Source organism: Panthera onca, chromosome A3, assembly GCF_046562875.1.
Source record: "Panthera onca isolate mPanOnc1 chromosome A3, mPanOnc1 haplotype 2, whole genome shotgun sequence".
NCBI lineage: Eukaryota > Metazoa > Chordata > Mammalia > Carnivora > Felidae > Panthera > Panthera onca.
The window spans coordinates 94,735,660-94,752,204 of NC_138341.1; the positions used below are offsets into that span (position 1 = coordinate 94,735,660).

Consider the following 16,545-nt stretch of genomic DNA (forward strand, 5'->3'; position numbering starts at 1 on the left):
GGGTGGCTTTCCTGGGTTCAAGGAGGCTGCTGCTTCTTTATTGCCAAGATGACAGTGATAGTTCTTTGCCTTATTTCGTTTTTATGGACTGCTGGATGGAGGTTCTGTGGAGCCCTGGGGGCCCTGCAGTTGACCTGTGATGAAGCTCATCCTTGTGGGTGTGAGGTGTCCACAAGGCTTCCTGTCACCTGCTGCATGTGATCTGTAGCTGCTTTGCTAGGCTGTGCTTTGTTTTGTTTTCTTACCTACTTAGTCTTAACTTTTGTTAAGGACCAAACACCTGTGCTGTCTATAGTGTTTTGCGTGGGTGGGGGTGTGAGAAAAGAACACCCTGTTTCTTCTAGATGTCTTTTGTATTCTTAAAATGAGCAAAAATCACCTGATTTAGGACACATAGTCTAATGTGCCTATCACTTGAGATATGGGGTAAAAGAATTCATTTTATATGTGAGAATTTTAAATAAAGATCTTGTTCATGAGATTAAAAGTTGCTAAGTATTTCTATTTATATTCTGTGAAGCACCTCTGAGAAAACACACACCTACCTGGTTTCTCCAAGTGAAGTTATTCACAATCTTGAATTCCTTGAGATTACACTATCTTGTTCGGTTTGGAATGAAATATAAATTAGTTACTTACTGTTAGAGGGATTAGTTTTCAAGACTTTTGAAAGTGAAATGTGGTGTCCTTGGTAAACTGAACCGTCTGCTTCCTGTAGTAAAATCTCATGCACACACAGCTTGCATTGTGCAGAGTTTTTAGTAGTGACTGATTAACACCTACTGCAGGGACATTTTTGATAAAGGAGACTTGAACAGTATTTTAAAGCATTTGATACTCTGGAAGTTTTCCTGTGGTAGAGAATTTGAACTTTTGTTCTTTCCAAGTCTGCAGGATTAAGTTGGCTACATTTTGTAAAGGCAGAATCAATTAAACCTAGATCAGTTTGGTTTCTTAGAGATATACAATACATTGTTACCATTCTGAGAAAGTTAGTTTTCAAGGCTGTGTAATTGAGGTTTCACTTTAAGGTGCATATCCTATTTTGAGGAACTTTCTTTTTCATTTCATTGAGCTCATAATGACCTCAGTTTTGTAACAAAGAGAGGTTCTTTGATATTAGGTTTCTTGTTGATGCATTTGTTTGTGGAATGATCCAGTTTACTTTATTGCTGCAATCTTTATCCATAGGGACTAGATTTTTGTAAATGTGTCTGAGGAATTCTACTTGTAATGTCTAATGTAAACTTTTGCTAACAACTATGTTTTAAAGACCTCAAAGAAAGGGGCACCTGTGTAGCTTCTACTCTTCATTTAAGCTCAGGTTATGATCTCACTGTTGTGAGATCAAACCCTGCATCAGGCTCGGTGCCAAGTGTGGAGCCTGCTTGGGGTTCGTTCTCTCACTCTCTCTCTCTCTCTCTCTCTCCCCTCTTCCCCCTGATTGTGCATTCACTCACTCTCTCTCTCTCTGTCTCTCTCAAAATAGATACATATATAAAAAATTAAAAGCCTTAAAGAAAAACTGTACATTAATGTACTTGTTGCTAGCATATCATATACCCTATTTGTTTGCTACTTTAAAAAAAGTTTTTTTAATGTTTATTTTTGAGACAGAGAGAGACAGAGCATGAACGGGGGAGGGTCAGAGAGGCTCCAGGCTCTGAACTGTCAGCACAGAGCCCGACACGGGGCTCAAACTCATGGACCGTGAGATCATGACCTGAGCCAAAGTCGGACGCTTAACTGACTGAGCCATCCAGGTGCCCCGTGTTTGCTACTTTAAGAAAAAGCCTATTTAGAAAAAAATGGCCTCTTGATCTGAAAGATAGGAATTGGCCAAGATTAAGAAAACTATTTGAAGGAATTGAATATACATTATTTTTGTATTTTTATTTGCATATTCAGGTAATACTCTTGCATTTCACATATTTTATCGTCAAGTGATAATAAAGGTGTTCTTTTTTTTACATAGAAAGATGATACCACTGACCTGGATTTGCAGTTATGGCTTCATCACTTTGGTTAGTTACCTAGCCTGTCTTTGAACCTCAGTTTCTTTACTCTGTCAAATGGGTATGGTAATGTCTGCCTTGTAAAGGTTATTATGATTTAATATATAAACTACTTCAGCTTGGAGCAGGCATATAACAGTTCCCTTTACCATTACTTTCCTCCCATCATTAATAGGATAGGACAAGTATTTTGATAGGTAGTTTCCCACTCCCCCCTTTGTATTTTGATAATTGCTGTGAATTTGTTCTCTCTTTATAAAAATTAGTCTAAAACTGGCTAAGAAACACACAATGAACTGTGGAAAGTAGAATTTTCTCAGTCATGGTAATGGTTCAAGTTAGAACTTGCTTAGCTACTTTAACCTGGCTACATATTGTAGATTGGTCTGATATTATTAACTTTATTTTACAAAGGGGGAGACTGAGGCACAGGCAGACCTTACAAGGGGCCAAGCGATGTACTAAATGATCTGTATATATTGTGTTAATCACAGACAGAACCATGAGCCCTTAGGTCCCCTGACTTCCAATTCTCCCTGCATTGTTGACATTATCGGTGGAAAAGTAAATGAGTATACAAAACAAAACAGAAACCAAAAAAATTCTCTGTATTGCTATCTTGCCCCAGCAAAGATTCCATGTTTAATTGAAAGTTGAGTGTCTGTTCTGAGTCCTAAAATAGAAATGGCATTGATGTAGCAAGAAGACTTGATGTAATTAGTAAGCATATAGTATGGTATGTACTTAGATAGTGGCTTTTATGGTGGACTTCAATATAGGATTTCAAGGGGTCAAAAAAGATCATTAAGAGTGGCACAAAGAGAAGGACATCTTGAAGGAGGTTTTAGTCATCCTGGGCCCTAAGGATGGTTAGACTAGTTCTGTCCAATAGAAATATAATGTGAGCCACATGTTTAATTTAAAATTTTTTAGTAGCCACATTTAAAAAAGTAAAAGGAAGCAGGTGAAATTAATTTTAATAATACATTTTATTTCATCCCACAGATCTAATATGTATTATATCAACAGGTAATCAATATAAAATAATATTTTTTACCCCAGGTCTTTGAAATCTAGTGTGTGTTGTATACTTATAGCACATCTCCTTTCAAACCAACTGTATTTTAAAAGCTTAGCAGCCACATGTGGCTAGTGGCTACATACTGGACAGAGCAAGGTTAGAATTTGGGAAGGGAAGGGGGAGGACAGTTCCAAGCAAGGGGACCTGGAAGCTGGCAGTGAAAATATGCATGGCAATGATGTGTAAAGGTGAGGAACACCAACCAACCTGCCAGTTCCTCCTGTCTGGTGAGGGAATCGAGTAATGTTGGTCCTGAGATAGAGTGCTAGAACTCTTGCCCCGAGGGTGTTCACAGTGTCAGATGAGTGATTACAGTGCTGTGTAGGCCAGGGGTGGGGGCAGAACGGTGAGTTGGACTGGGGGATACTGGTGGGGGAAAGGAGTGGTGGCCTGACTGGCAGAAGCTGGAGCAGTTGGGGGGCCAGATCAGAAAAGGTCTTGTTTGTCTGAGTTGGAAACTCATGTCTTATCTTGGAGGTGAGAGGGCCCATTTGAAGAACTCTTAGTAGGTCAAATGATAAGACTTGAGAGCTGCCTGTCAACAGAGTCAGGAAGATGGACCGGAGGGGAGGGGTGACACTACTGGCAGTGAAGAAGCAGATTATAAGGGTCTGAAATGAGATGCTCCACGAATGGAGAGGAGGGGCAGGATTACAAAGGACCAATGCAGCAGGAACTAGTGATTGTCTAAGTAAAGAAATGAAACTGAGGTTTGCAGAAGCCAGGTGAGGAGTGATCAATCTGAAGGAGAAGAGATCTGGGATGAGAGGCCATAGTCAGTCAAGTCTAATCATGAGACATCAGGGTTTGGGCCAAATATTTGAAACCAAAGAGGAGAGAGCAGTCTCTCTCAAATGCTCTCTATATATGGACAGAGTAACATGGAATATTTTGGTATATTTCAACTATTGTTTTAGGTAGGGACAAGTTCACTTAAGCAATTTTATTTATTTTTATTATTTATTTATTTTTAAAATATTTGTTTATTTTTGGGAAGAGCACAAGTCAGGGAGGGGCAGAGAGAGGAGGACAGAGGATCCAAAGCGGGCTCAGCACTGACAGGCTGACAGCAGCAAGCCCAGTGTGGTGCTTGAGCTTAGGAATTGCAAGATGATGACCTGAGCTAAAGTTGGACGCTCAGCCAACTGAACCACCCAGGTGCCCCTCACTTAGAATTTTAAATGTTGCCTTTTAAACTTATTTTCTTATTAACATTTTGGTACCTTTTTTCTCCCTCTCATTTTTATTAACTACAAACATTGTTGAAACTGTGCAGGGTAAGTTAGCTTACCATTTCCTGGATGGTTAAATTGTTTCCTTCCTTTCTCTTTCTTTCTCTGATGTAAATAATACCACTGTAAACACCTTGGGAAGCAGCTTTTTCTGTATTTTGTGTTATTTCCTCAGGACAGATTCCACTGAAGTCAAATTGCTGGGTTTGAACATGTTTATAACTCGATTCACTGTGTTTTCCTAAGTGTTGCTCCCAATGAGCCTGCTAACAGCAAGGATTGAGACTACCATTTCCACTGTTGTCTGACAAGCAATAAACACACTTGTGTAATTTGGTAATTGGCGGTAGGCATTTTGGAGAGTAAGAGTGTCAGGGATAGGACCAGAGGAGTTGGGAGGAGATCCTGGCTGATGATAGGGGAAGATGAGTTTGGTGTTATGGGTGTTGAGTCTGAGCAAAAGGCAAGATCCAAGTGGAAATGTCTGGGAGGTTGTTGGACATGGGGTCTGGAGCTTAATAAGAGGATAAAAGCTACGATGTGGTTGTCTATCGTCGTCATGGTTCCATCGAATCTTCCCACAACCTCTGATGAAGGTAGGAGGCTCTTACTCTCAACCTATAGATGAGGGAACCAAGGCTCAGTGCGCTTAACTACTTGTCTGTTAGCACCCCGCCCATAAGTAGCAGAGCCAGGATTCCTGATTATGAAGCCCATTTTATGCCTCTGCTAGTTACCTGACTCAGAAGTATATTTACATATCAGATAATATATTTACCCACCACAGTGAATGTTAACATAAAAACAAAAGCCCAAGGGTTTTTGCATGTCCCCCCAAAATGTTGCTTTGACTTGTGCTGCTTTCTTCTGTTTTACTAGATTCTTCTAGAGAGACTTGAGGCTGTATTTGATTTCAGCATGGCAGAAGATAAAGAGACTCCTTTTGTGTTTTTCTGTTCATTGGCCTCTCTGTGCCCTTGGCAGGCCTAACAGGTGGTACAGTATTGCATGGACATTACTGCCAAAGGACACTCTACAACCAGAGCAAAGTCGGAGGTGCAATTTCAGGCTCTTCAGCCAGTCTTAGTGTGGTCTCCCTCATTTAACCTTGTTTGAAGCAAAGTGATTTTGCCATATGCTCCCTTTGCTAATTTTTTATCAATTACTAACATTAAAATGTTAGTATCTGTTAGTATCTGTATCCTCTGGAATATAAAATGAACTTTGGACACATACGTGAAATGCAGATATACCAATCCCTGCCTCTAGGGCTTGAGGATGTCTGTACTTTTTCTTTTTTTTTTTTAATTTTTTTTAATGTTTATTCATTTTTGAGAGATAAAGACAGAGTGCGAGTGGGAGAGGGGCAGAGAGAGAGGGAGACACAGAATCCGAAGCAGACTCCAGGCTCTGAGCTGTCAGCACAGGGCCCGACGTGGGGCTCGAACCCACGAGCTGTGAGATCATGACCTGAGCCCAAGTCTGACGCTTAACCGACTGAGCCACCCATGTGCCCTGAGGATGTCTGTAGTTCTGATGTGAGAAGGAAGAACCTAGGGTAAGAGTCTGATTGAGCTCAGATGTTTTGTTTGGGACCACTTCCGGGAAGAGAGATCATTGATAAGCCTAGCGTATTTTGATGTAAACTTTTATTATTTTTATTTATTTATTTATTTTGTAAGTGCGTTACTGGCAATTGGGTATGAATACTTTTACTAGCTGTTTAGAGTACTTATCTTTCCATAGATAAAATTGTAGAGAATTGTTTATTAAAAAAATTTCACTTTCAAAATAGCAAATTCATTCCATTTAAATTTTTAAAAGATGTTTATTTTAAGAGACAGAGGAGAGAGTGTGCTTGCACATGCAAGAGGGATAGGGGCAGAGAGAAACGGAGAGAGAGAATCCCAAGCAGGCTCTTTGTGGAGTCCAACATAGACTGAGACAAAATGAAGAGTAGGATGCTCAACCGACGAAGCCACCCAAGTGCCCATCAATTTAAATTTTAAAATTATTCTTTTTTTTTATTAAAAAAATGTTTTTAACATTTGTTTATTATTGAGAGACAGAGCACAAGCAGGGGAGGGGCAGAGAGAGAGGGAGACACAGAATCTGAAGCAGGCTCCAGGCTCTGAGCTGTCAGCACAGAGCCCGATGCGGGGGTCAAAGCCATGAACCATGAGATCATGACCTAAGCCGAAGTCAGATGCTTAAGTGACTGAGCCACCCAGGTGCCCCAGATTTTAAAATTATCCTTTAAAGGAGGGATATAAGTTATTGTACTGTAAAATTAAGAATAACATATAAATGTAGTAAAGATCTATCTTGTCTTTGGAATTTTAAAAAATTTCAGCTCCACAGACATGTTTTCAACAGTGTGAGTGAGTAAGGATGTGTATGTGTCTGTCTGTCTGCGGGAGGGCTGTGTATTCAGAGGTCAGTAAGGCACAAGTCCAGAACTTAACGGTTTAATAGGACACGCAGACACATAAACAACTACATTTGGTATGAAGGAGTTAGTGCCTCTATAGAGTGGGTAAAGCTGCAGAGGTGGCCACACAAGGTGCAGAAGAGGCACAGCAAAAAGGCCTCTTGGCCTTGGAGAGGTCACCAGTGCTTCCTGAGGGAGATGAGGTCTGAGGTGGGTTCGGAATAACAAATACAGGGTTTCCCAGGAGGAGAAGTTGGGGACAAGGGGACTGCAGAGGGAGGGACTTGTGTGAGGGTAATGGTGTGGCCACATGGAGTTAAGTACAGTGGCTTTTATCCTGTGGTGTGGGTAGATGTTGGGAACCAGGAAGACTTGAGTATAGAATAGGAGTCCCCGATGTGTCCCCTTGGTGAATGGCCTGGGAGTCTCAGTCTTCCTGAGATTTGGAACACGGGTGCCGGGAGAGTGAGAGCTTCCATCCTTTTGGATTGCAAACCATGAGGGTGTAGCATGGGCTGCTAGTGTTCATCTTTCCCCAGTGTCAAGGGCACCTGCCTCAAATTGAATTCATACTCAGAGAGAAGCAGGGCAGAGACATGGAGGGCGAGAAGAGCCCACTGGACCCTGTTGTGCGAGAGGTTCAGCCATGTCTGCTATCTCCACCCCTGAACTTCTCAGCTGCAGGTGGTGGTAACACCCTGTTTTTGCTTAGCCAGTTTGAGTCATATTTCTGGGTCTTGAAATGGAAAGAATACAGATTAATATGCCTGAAAGAGAGGGGGAAATCCCAGATCAGAGATGGGTGGGTGGGTACATATGTGTAGATATGCTTCTTATATTTTTTAAGAGCTGAGCAAAGTTGAGCTTACATATGTAGGAGAAGGAACTAATAAAAGAGTAAAATTGAAGAAACTGTGGAGAGAAAGGGGGTAAAAATGGAGTAAAGTATGGTCTGCAGTGGGAGCTCTCATGCCATGGCTTTTGTTTTCTCTGGGAAAGTAAGAGGTATTGTCAACTGCTGAGTTAGTTTTCTTGCTGGTGTAGTGATAGGAATTGAGGATGTCTTCTTCCCTTTCCTGTGCCATGTTTCCCCTTAAATAAAGGAAATATTGTAATCTGTAAGATTGCTGTTCTTATTGTTCTTCTGTGGAGTCATCTCATAAATATATTTAACTTCTGTATTAAATGCTTGGCCACAAATGGGGAAATGTACGTGTGTGTGTGTGTGTGTGTGTGTGTGTGTGTGTGTGTAGTGCAGATGTTGCCTGCCCTTCTGCTCAGTGACCATGTACCCCAGAGCAGCATCAGGCAGGACCAGGGACATACTGTGTTCTCAGTGGTCTTCTTTCCCTCACACCTCTCACTGCGGGACCATCTGACCTGTCAGGTGCAATTTTGATCTCCATTTTTGCCTTTAATGTGACCTAACCTCACACAAGATGTAACTTGATTGCACTGATATCCCATATTCATGTGGCACCTTACGCCTTTGCAAAATGTTTTCTCACATTCTCATTGGATCGATATGCTTCCTTAAGCAACCAGTTCAGAAAGGATTTACCTTCTAGATTCTTAGTCAAGCTTTGTTTCTGAGTATGTTCTGAATGCCCAATTCAAGTTTTTAACTGTGATTTTTACAGAAGAGATATTTCATAACCAGCTTTGTGTCTTCTTTTAGAAACTGAAACCACATCTGAAAGATATTTTAAAAGTATTTCTAATTTTTAACTGTAGATACGTAATTTCGCTCTTATAAATGTGGTTTAGTTTAAAAAGATAAGGAGCCCTTTGATATTGTCATGCGTTTGATTTTAAGTGATGGCACATATTCACTGAAACTCAACCATGGTTTCAAGGACACATAGGTACTAGTGACGTTTCTTGTGCCCAGTTTGGCAACTATGAGAATGCACCACTCACATCCCTACTGAGGGCAGCATGACTGACTTGATATCTAGCTGCTGCCTTCTAGATTCACCACAACATTTCAGCCAAAGCTGAGCTTCTCCTGGGCTACTTGCAATTACTGAACAAGAGATTACTAATGTGGTTAATTCCTGCAAGACCCAGATGCCTCTGAAGAGTGGCCTTGACTTGAGGACTCCCCATTGGTGTGGTCAAGACCGTCTCACAACTGAGTTGGATCTGAGACTCTTCCTCCCCAGCCCTCTTTCTTTTTCCTCTCCTTTGCAGGGGTCAGACCTTCACTGTGGTGAAGCCTCTCCTTGCCTTCTCAGGTCTTCCCCCTTCACAGACAGTTCCCCCGATCAATCTCCTGCAGGTGTAATCCTATCTTGGTGTCTATTTCTTAGGGAGCCCCAACTGACATACCATCCCTTTCCCCAGAAGGTGTTGCCCATCCTACCATGTAAAACCCTTCCAGGAAACAGCATGAGCACACTACATCTTCCACGTGAACTTTCTTTGTCCCTCTGTCTCGAAATGATCTTTTCTCGGAATTCCCATAGCACTTGGAACCTCTCATTGGCGTTGCTTGCCTATTGTACTTAGTTGTGTTTTGCCAGATCTCCTCTACTAGATGATAAATACATTGAGAACATGAAGAGCTTCTTGTTCATGTTGATTCCTTTTGGTAACATACTTCCTTATTTATAGTCATAATAATTAACATTTAATCAGCACTTTCCATGTGCCACACACTGCCAGAAATACTTTCACATGCATTAACTCATGCAGTCCTCCCAAGTGGGATAGGTAATATTATCATCCTCATTTTACAGATGAGACACAGAAAGGTTAAGAATCTTGTCCAAGTTTACACAGCTGATAAATGACAGAGTTAGGATTTGAACCCAGGCAGCTGGGCTCCAGAGTCCCCTTGTTCATTTAACAGTTATTTTTTATTTAGACACAACATGTGTTAGGCATTATACACAGCATTGGGGATGCCAGAGCTTGCAGTCCAAATCTAGAATAAATATTGAAAAAAAAAAAAAACAACACCAAAATGTGATTTCCCACATAGATGGATGTAAGTCTGTGGGGGAGTAGCAGCCACCTGTGTGGATGTTTTGAAAAATTCCTAAAAGCCTTCCTGACCCAAAGATTGTTTTCACAAGCCAGATGTTCCCATCATTAAAGTAATGATTCAAGGGGCGCCTGGATGGCTCAGTCAGTTAAGCGTCCTACTTCAGCTCAGGTCATGATCTCACGGTTTGTGGGTTCGAGCCTCACGTCCAGCTCTGTGCTGACAGCTCGGAGCCTGGAGCCTGCTTTGGATTCTGTGTCTCCTCCTGTCTCTGTGCCCCTCCCTGCTCACATTCTGTCTCTCAAAAATTAATAAATATTAAAAAATTAATTATTTGAGACCATGAATTAAGGTCTCCTGAGAGAGTCCCCTAACCTCCTCCCTTGTGTACATGTACTCATTATCAGACCCTCCCCTCTGATCCCAAGGGGGAACAGCTGTAAGAAAGGACTGTTTGTGTGGACTAAAGGGAGAAGAGGTTGGGAAAAGAGTTTGGGGGTGGAGGGCAGCAGGACAAGGAGGCTGTTGGTAAGGATGGGCTTGGGGAAGGCTTAGGCAAGTACCCTAGATATTCTTTCTTGGAAACAATTTGAAAGACACTATTTTAAAATTTTACAATTTACACTATTGTAAATTTGTAAAAACCGAAACTGAGTCACTATCCCAAAAATGGACCTCGTATAAGTAGTGAAAATTCTTTCAATGAAATCTTTGATAGTATTTTCAAGACTGCATGGAAGAGAGGGGAACAGATGACATGTTGCTTCTTTGCAACTTTTTAAAGAGATTGATGTGTTTTCTGTCTGGTCACATTTCTGGTGCAAACAATGTAGACTTCTCTTTCCCATGGACTTTATATCTGATAAGGTGGAGATGTGTTTGTGTTAGTTAGGCTTGACGTAGTAGAGTTTATGCTGAAGTCTTAGGTAGAAGTAAAAACATCACCTAGTCTTTGTGTATGTGTGTGTGTATCATATTACAGCTGTTTATGTTTGAGAGAAGGGTTCAGTTCCTCTTTTCCTGCTCCTAAAATAAATATATACATGGACACATCCACATCACTTTTAACTGAAGTAAAAAGTAATGAACTGGACAAATATTTAAAACTTAGAGGATATAGTTATATCCTCAATATCGTCAATACACAGAGAGCTCCTACATATCAACAAGAAAAATTATAATGTTTAAAATGTATGTATATATGTCACAGATGAAGAAATGACAAGACCCATTGTTTTATATGCCACTCTTCAGTTATCTAGAATATATAAACTTATAAATGTTTATTTATTTTTGAGAGAGAGAGAGAGAGAGAGAGGGAGGGAGTGTGCATGAGCCTGGGAAGGGCAGAGAAAATGGGGACAGAGGATCTGAAGCAGTATCTGCACTGACAGAAGCGAGCCTAGTGCGGGGCTCGAACTCACAAACTGTGAGATCATGACCTGAGCCAAAGTTGGACGCTCAATCAACCGAGCCACCCAGGTGCCCCAGAATATATAAACTTATAAATTAAAATGTATATACCTATTATTTTTAGCAAAGTTGCTGGTGTGTGTGTGTGTGTGTGTGTGTGTGTGTGTGTCTGTGTGTGTGTGTTTCCCTGAATGATTTCTCCTGTTTCCAACACACCTTTGACAGGACTATAATTTGGTATGATCTTTCTGAAGAGTAATTTGTTGGAATATGCCAGTGGTCTTAAAAGGTACAAATCATTTGAGCAGAGCCTGACTCAGGGCTCAAATGCACAGAACCATGAAATCAAGAACCTTAGATGAAGTCAAGAGTTGGATGCTTGACTGACTGAGCCACCCAGATGCCCCTATTTCTTTCTTTTTTAAGTAATCTCTACACCCAACATGGAGCTCAAACTTACGACCCTGAGATCAAGAGTTACACAGTCTTCCAACTGAGCCAACCAAGTGCCCCAGGCTCAGAACTCCACACCCATCCAAAGGTGGGAAAACTGAGGACCAGAATATTAAGACACTTGCTTGAGATCACAAGACCAGTGTGAGCGGTGAAGTCAGGTTTTAAATGCAGTAATCTGATTCCAGATTCTTCAAGATTAGCTACTGGCCTTTATTCCTTCCCCTAAGGATAGATGAAGGTTGAAGTCTAGGGAAAGGCAGCTAGAGACAGAGCGTGAGTGGGGGAGGGGCAGAGCGAGAGGGGAACCGAGGATCAGAAGCTGCGGCAAGCCCAATGCAGGACTAGGAGATCATGACCTGAGCAGAAGTTGGATGCTCAACCAACTGAGCCACCCAGGAGCCCATAGTCTTCCCTCTGTCTGCGGTTTTGTGTTCCACAGTTTCAGTAACCACGTCATCCCTGGTCAGGAAGCAGATGCGCCTCCATGTGATGAATCGTCAGATGGTCAGTAGTAGCCTTCAGTGACCTGACATCACAACGCCTGTGTCATCCATCTCACCTGTGACATCACATGGGCATCTTTTTGCCTCACATCATCACAAGAAGAAGGGGAAGGACACAGACTATTTGGCCTTATATTCATGGCTGCACTAAAGCCCAGACATCTAATTGACCATGTCTACCCAGCAGGTTTATGCCTAAAGATGCACAAGGCTGATGTTGCTGAAGTCAAATTTACAGGTTTCTGCTATGGCAGGAGTCTTGTGTGCCAGTTGCTACCTATTCCTTGGCCTTGGCTGCCATCTGCTCCTTGGCCAAAATGCCTGAAACTCTGCCCAGCTGCAGACTTCCATCTCCATCTGCCTGAGACTTGTGGTCTTGAAGGCATCCTCAGAGCCAGCTGCTACCACCCTTCAGGGCAAGTACACCTGCCTACTGAAACGGACATTGTTAACCATTGCACCGAACCATTGTGTCGATTATTTTCAGTGCATTATCTTCACTATTCAACATAACGCTGTGAGATGCTCTAAATCAGCAATCAATTTTGGAACCTCTATTAAATTCAGAAGGCAAAAGCAATTACATTTGGAGAAAAGAGCAGAACCACCATCAGGGCCTCCTGAAGAAGCACTCCTTCCTGGGGCCCCCGGGTGTGAGTGGAGTTTATGATGGTCCCTTGGCAGTTGGATCCTCCCAGTTTCTTCTGTAGACAAATGTTTGGATTGAACTTCACCCTCTGCACAATGAGGAAACATGTTTTAAAGGCCTCACTTGTCAAAAAAGACTTGTAAAACAAACTTAATGAGACTTCTAGATACAGTGGGAGCCATACAATAGGCTTCTTTGGTGCTTGAGTTGGAAAGCAGCCTCTGCAGCTCCTGCCATGCTATGCTCCATGCCTGGTCTGTCCCCTCCTGGCTGCAGCCTGTGTCCCCTGCCCACCCCTCCTTTTACCTTCCTGATAAAATGCGTACCTGGATATTGCTCCGTGATGACTGACTGTTAAAATGCTCTGCAAATAAAAAACTGCTAAGTCACACTCAAGAGAAGTACAGAAAATCCTCCAATGTTACAGTCAGCTGCATTTGAATAGAGGCTAAGCAACAAATTTCTTCTAGGCCAACCCTTCACTTTTTAAATGGAGGAGACTGAGGCCTAGAGAGGGGAAAGCACTTGAATAGTATGCATATTTTATGACAGTAAAAGAGAAGATTAAAACATGAATAGATAAGACTTAGGGCAGGACTTTATGCCAGATGGGGGCCTTTAGACTCTTCTTCCCTCACTGTCCCCTTCCTACTCCTTTAGTTTTCCCCATAGTGCTTGCCCTCCCAGTACTAAATGAGGTTGGTAGCCTGTTGTTCCCATTTTACAGAAAAATTATAGACACACATTCCCCATAACAGAAACAGGCTGGTGGCCCTGTGGTAGCCAAGTCAGGATTCCACCTCAGGTGTGCCTGATGACAGAGCTTTCTCTTAATCACAATAATATTTGAAAGATGAACATGTGGAGGCTTGGGGTAGAGAGTCATAGGTACTGCCTTAGGAAGCAGCTGGTCCCGGACTCAGATCCACCATGACTACATAGGAAACTGCAGGTCTTTTCCTGGTGCTACTGACCCCTGTCTACCTGTGGTCAGATCCTAAAAACTCAAGTCCATTTTTAAGCCCAGTGCCCCCTTTCATTGTTAGGAATATTTGGACTTCAAAATGAGGGAGTTTGGGGGTACGTGTGGCTTCTTTGGGACTCAGGCAGTGAGGATAGATGTCTTCAGGTTCACTTGGCAGCCTCAGGCTGAATTCCTGATTCTCTTCCTTCCCTAGTTCTCCCTGTATCCCTTGGCCCTCTTCCTAGTGCATAGTAGGTGCTCAATAAATAGCTGCTGAATGAATGAAAAAAATGTACATATCATTTGATTTAATTTCCTTTTGTAAGAAATTATGATATAATTAACGGCTATTAAGAAATGCATTGCAGCATTGTTTTCTTGTTTAAAATTTTGTTTATTGAAGTGAATTCCACATAATATAAAATTAATCATTTGAAAGTGAATAATTCAGTGGCATTTAGGACACTTACAGTGCTGTGCAATCATCACACCTCTATTTAGTCCAGACATTTTCATCATTTCAACAGAAAACCCTGTAACCATTAGGCAGTCACTTATTCCCTCTTCTCTTCAGCCCCTGACAACCACCTGGGTGTGTAACTAGCTGGGGGATCTTTTTGCTTTTTAAAATTATTCTGCTCCACCAGAATGGTAGTACAGTTGACCCTTAACAACAGGTTTGAACTGCGTCGCTCCACTTATACATGGGGTTTTTCCGATAACTGTGCAATAGTACTGTAAATGTCTTTTCTCTTCTTTATGATTTTCTTTTTTTTTTTTTTTTTTTTTTTTCAACGTTTTTGATTCATTTTTGGGACAGAGAGAGACAGAGCATGAACGGGGGAGGGGCAGAGAGAGAGGGAGACACAGAATCGGAAACAGGCTCCAGGCTCCGAGCCATCAGCCCAGAGCCTGACGCGGGGCTCGAACTCACGGACCGCGAGATCGTGACCTGGCTGAAGTCGGACGCCCAACCGACTGCGCCACCCAGGCGCCCCCTTTATGATTTTCTTAGTAACATTTTACTTTCTCTATCTTCCTTTATTGTAAAATATGGTATTTAATATATACAACATATGAAATGTGTGTTAATTATCTGTTCATGTTATCAGTGAGACTTCTGGTTAACAGGCTGTTAAGTTTGGGGAGTCAAAATTTGTTACATGCTGGGAGTAGATACCCCCAATCCCTGCACTGTTCAAGGGTCAACTATATATGTTGAACATATTTATACTAGTCAGAGCTCTTGGTTGCATGTGGCAGAAACTCAAACTAACTTGAGAAAAGGGGGACTTAATGATACATACAACTACTCTAGGGGAACGTTTATCTTTAAGTATGTATGACTGTTGACAGGGAGGTGAGTGGAGTCCAGGGAACTCACTCATTCTCATGTCCACTCTCTTTTTTTACTCTCCCTTGATGAAAAATAACTCCTCTCCACTCTTGGTTCCATGTTTGTTTGTTTGTTTGTTTGTTTTCTGTGCTTCTGCTTCATTCTTAGGTTGACTCTGCCAGGTGCAAGAGAGATGGTCCCCGAAAGCTAGTGGCTCCTCCTGTAGGGCGCCAGGTCCTGAGACCACTCTGATTGGCTTTACTTGGGTCATGTGCCCATTCCTGTACCAACACTGGGTGAGGGAGATGGAGTACTCTGATTGGCTGGCCTGTATATCATTTGTCCTTTTCCTGAGGACTGAGTCTCATTCTGGCTCATATATTTCTGAGAATAGTTCTGGAAAGGCATACTGATACATTCCCACAGAAAATAATACTGCTAATATCTCTGCTCATCCCCATGTATGTCACAAGGGCATTGCCTTTTGTGTTAATAATCCTAGATCATTGAGAAAACCTTACATGACATTCTGTAAGTTCTACTTAAGACTATGGGAGTTACAATTGAAGGTTTATCTAATTTGAGGGAAGTAAGGGTTACTGTTCTAATAAATGGATTGACCACCCTTGAGTTTTGTCTGTGTTAGACAGTATACCTTGTTTCTAGGTCATTCCTACAAATAGTTACTGAGGACTTGCTATTTGCCAAATGAAGCTCCAGTTTCATGAGATTCTATTAAGGGAGATGAATAAGAAACAAATAACAAGTAAATGTATGATATAATTGCAAGTAATGATTATAGGAAAATGAAGCTTGATAGGGATGTTTGTATGTTGGTCTAGACAGCTGGGTCAGGGAGGGCCTCTCTGAAGAGGGGTTTAGAGTCAAGACCTGGGTTAAGCAGGGCATAGCTTGGTGATTGTTTCTGGGAATAGTGTTCCAGAAGGAACAGTAATTCCTGGAAAGAATCTGCACACACAGAAAGTGTGCATGCTCCAAGTCATAAATACGCTTGAGAATCTAGTGGAAGTCTATAGAGTTGGAGGAGTTGGGAGTGGGGGAGGAAAGGGTAGGACCAGGTGGGGCTTGTAGGTCTCAGGGAGGACTTATAAGGTAAAATGGAGAGCCCCATGGGAAGTAAGAGCAGGGGTATGACCTGAGTTGACCTTTAAGACCTTTCTTTGTAGAAAGCTTTATTTTCTTTTGGCTCATTTTGTTAGAAGTCCTGTCCTTTGTCCCAATACTGAGCAGTGGCTAGAGACAGAAAAAGGAAGAGGTAAGAAAAAGAAGTGGTGCCGGGGAAGAAAAGTGAGTGGCTGTGGAAGCCATGACAGGGTAGTCCCAGGTTCTGAGGAAGGTAGAGCACACGTGGCCTGTGTCTGGCCTTATTGCAGAAGTGAGTAGTGAGGAGAACACTGCAGCCCATGGGACAGGGAAGCTAGACTGCAGTGGGGCCATGTGACGGGGCCCACACAG

General features: G+C 42.1%; 1 protein-coding gene across 6 annotated transcripts in view; it reads left to right on the forward strand.

Annotated features, from left to right (window-relative positions):
* Positions 1-16,545, forward strand: part of RALGAPA2 (Ral GTPase activating protein catalytic subunit alpha 2) — a 323,002-nt gene that overhangs the window by 930 nt on the left and 305,527 nt on the right. The gene's annotated exons all lie outside the window — the stretch shown is intronic.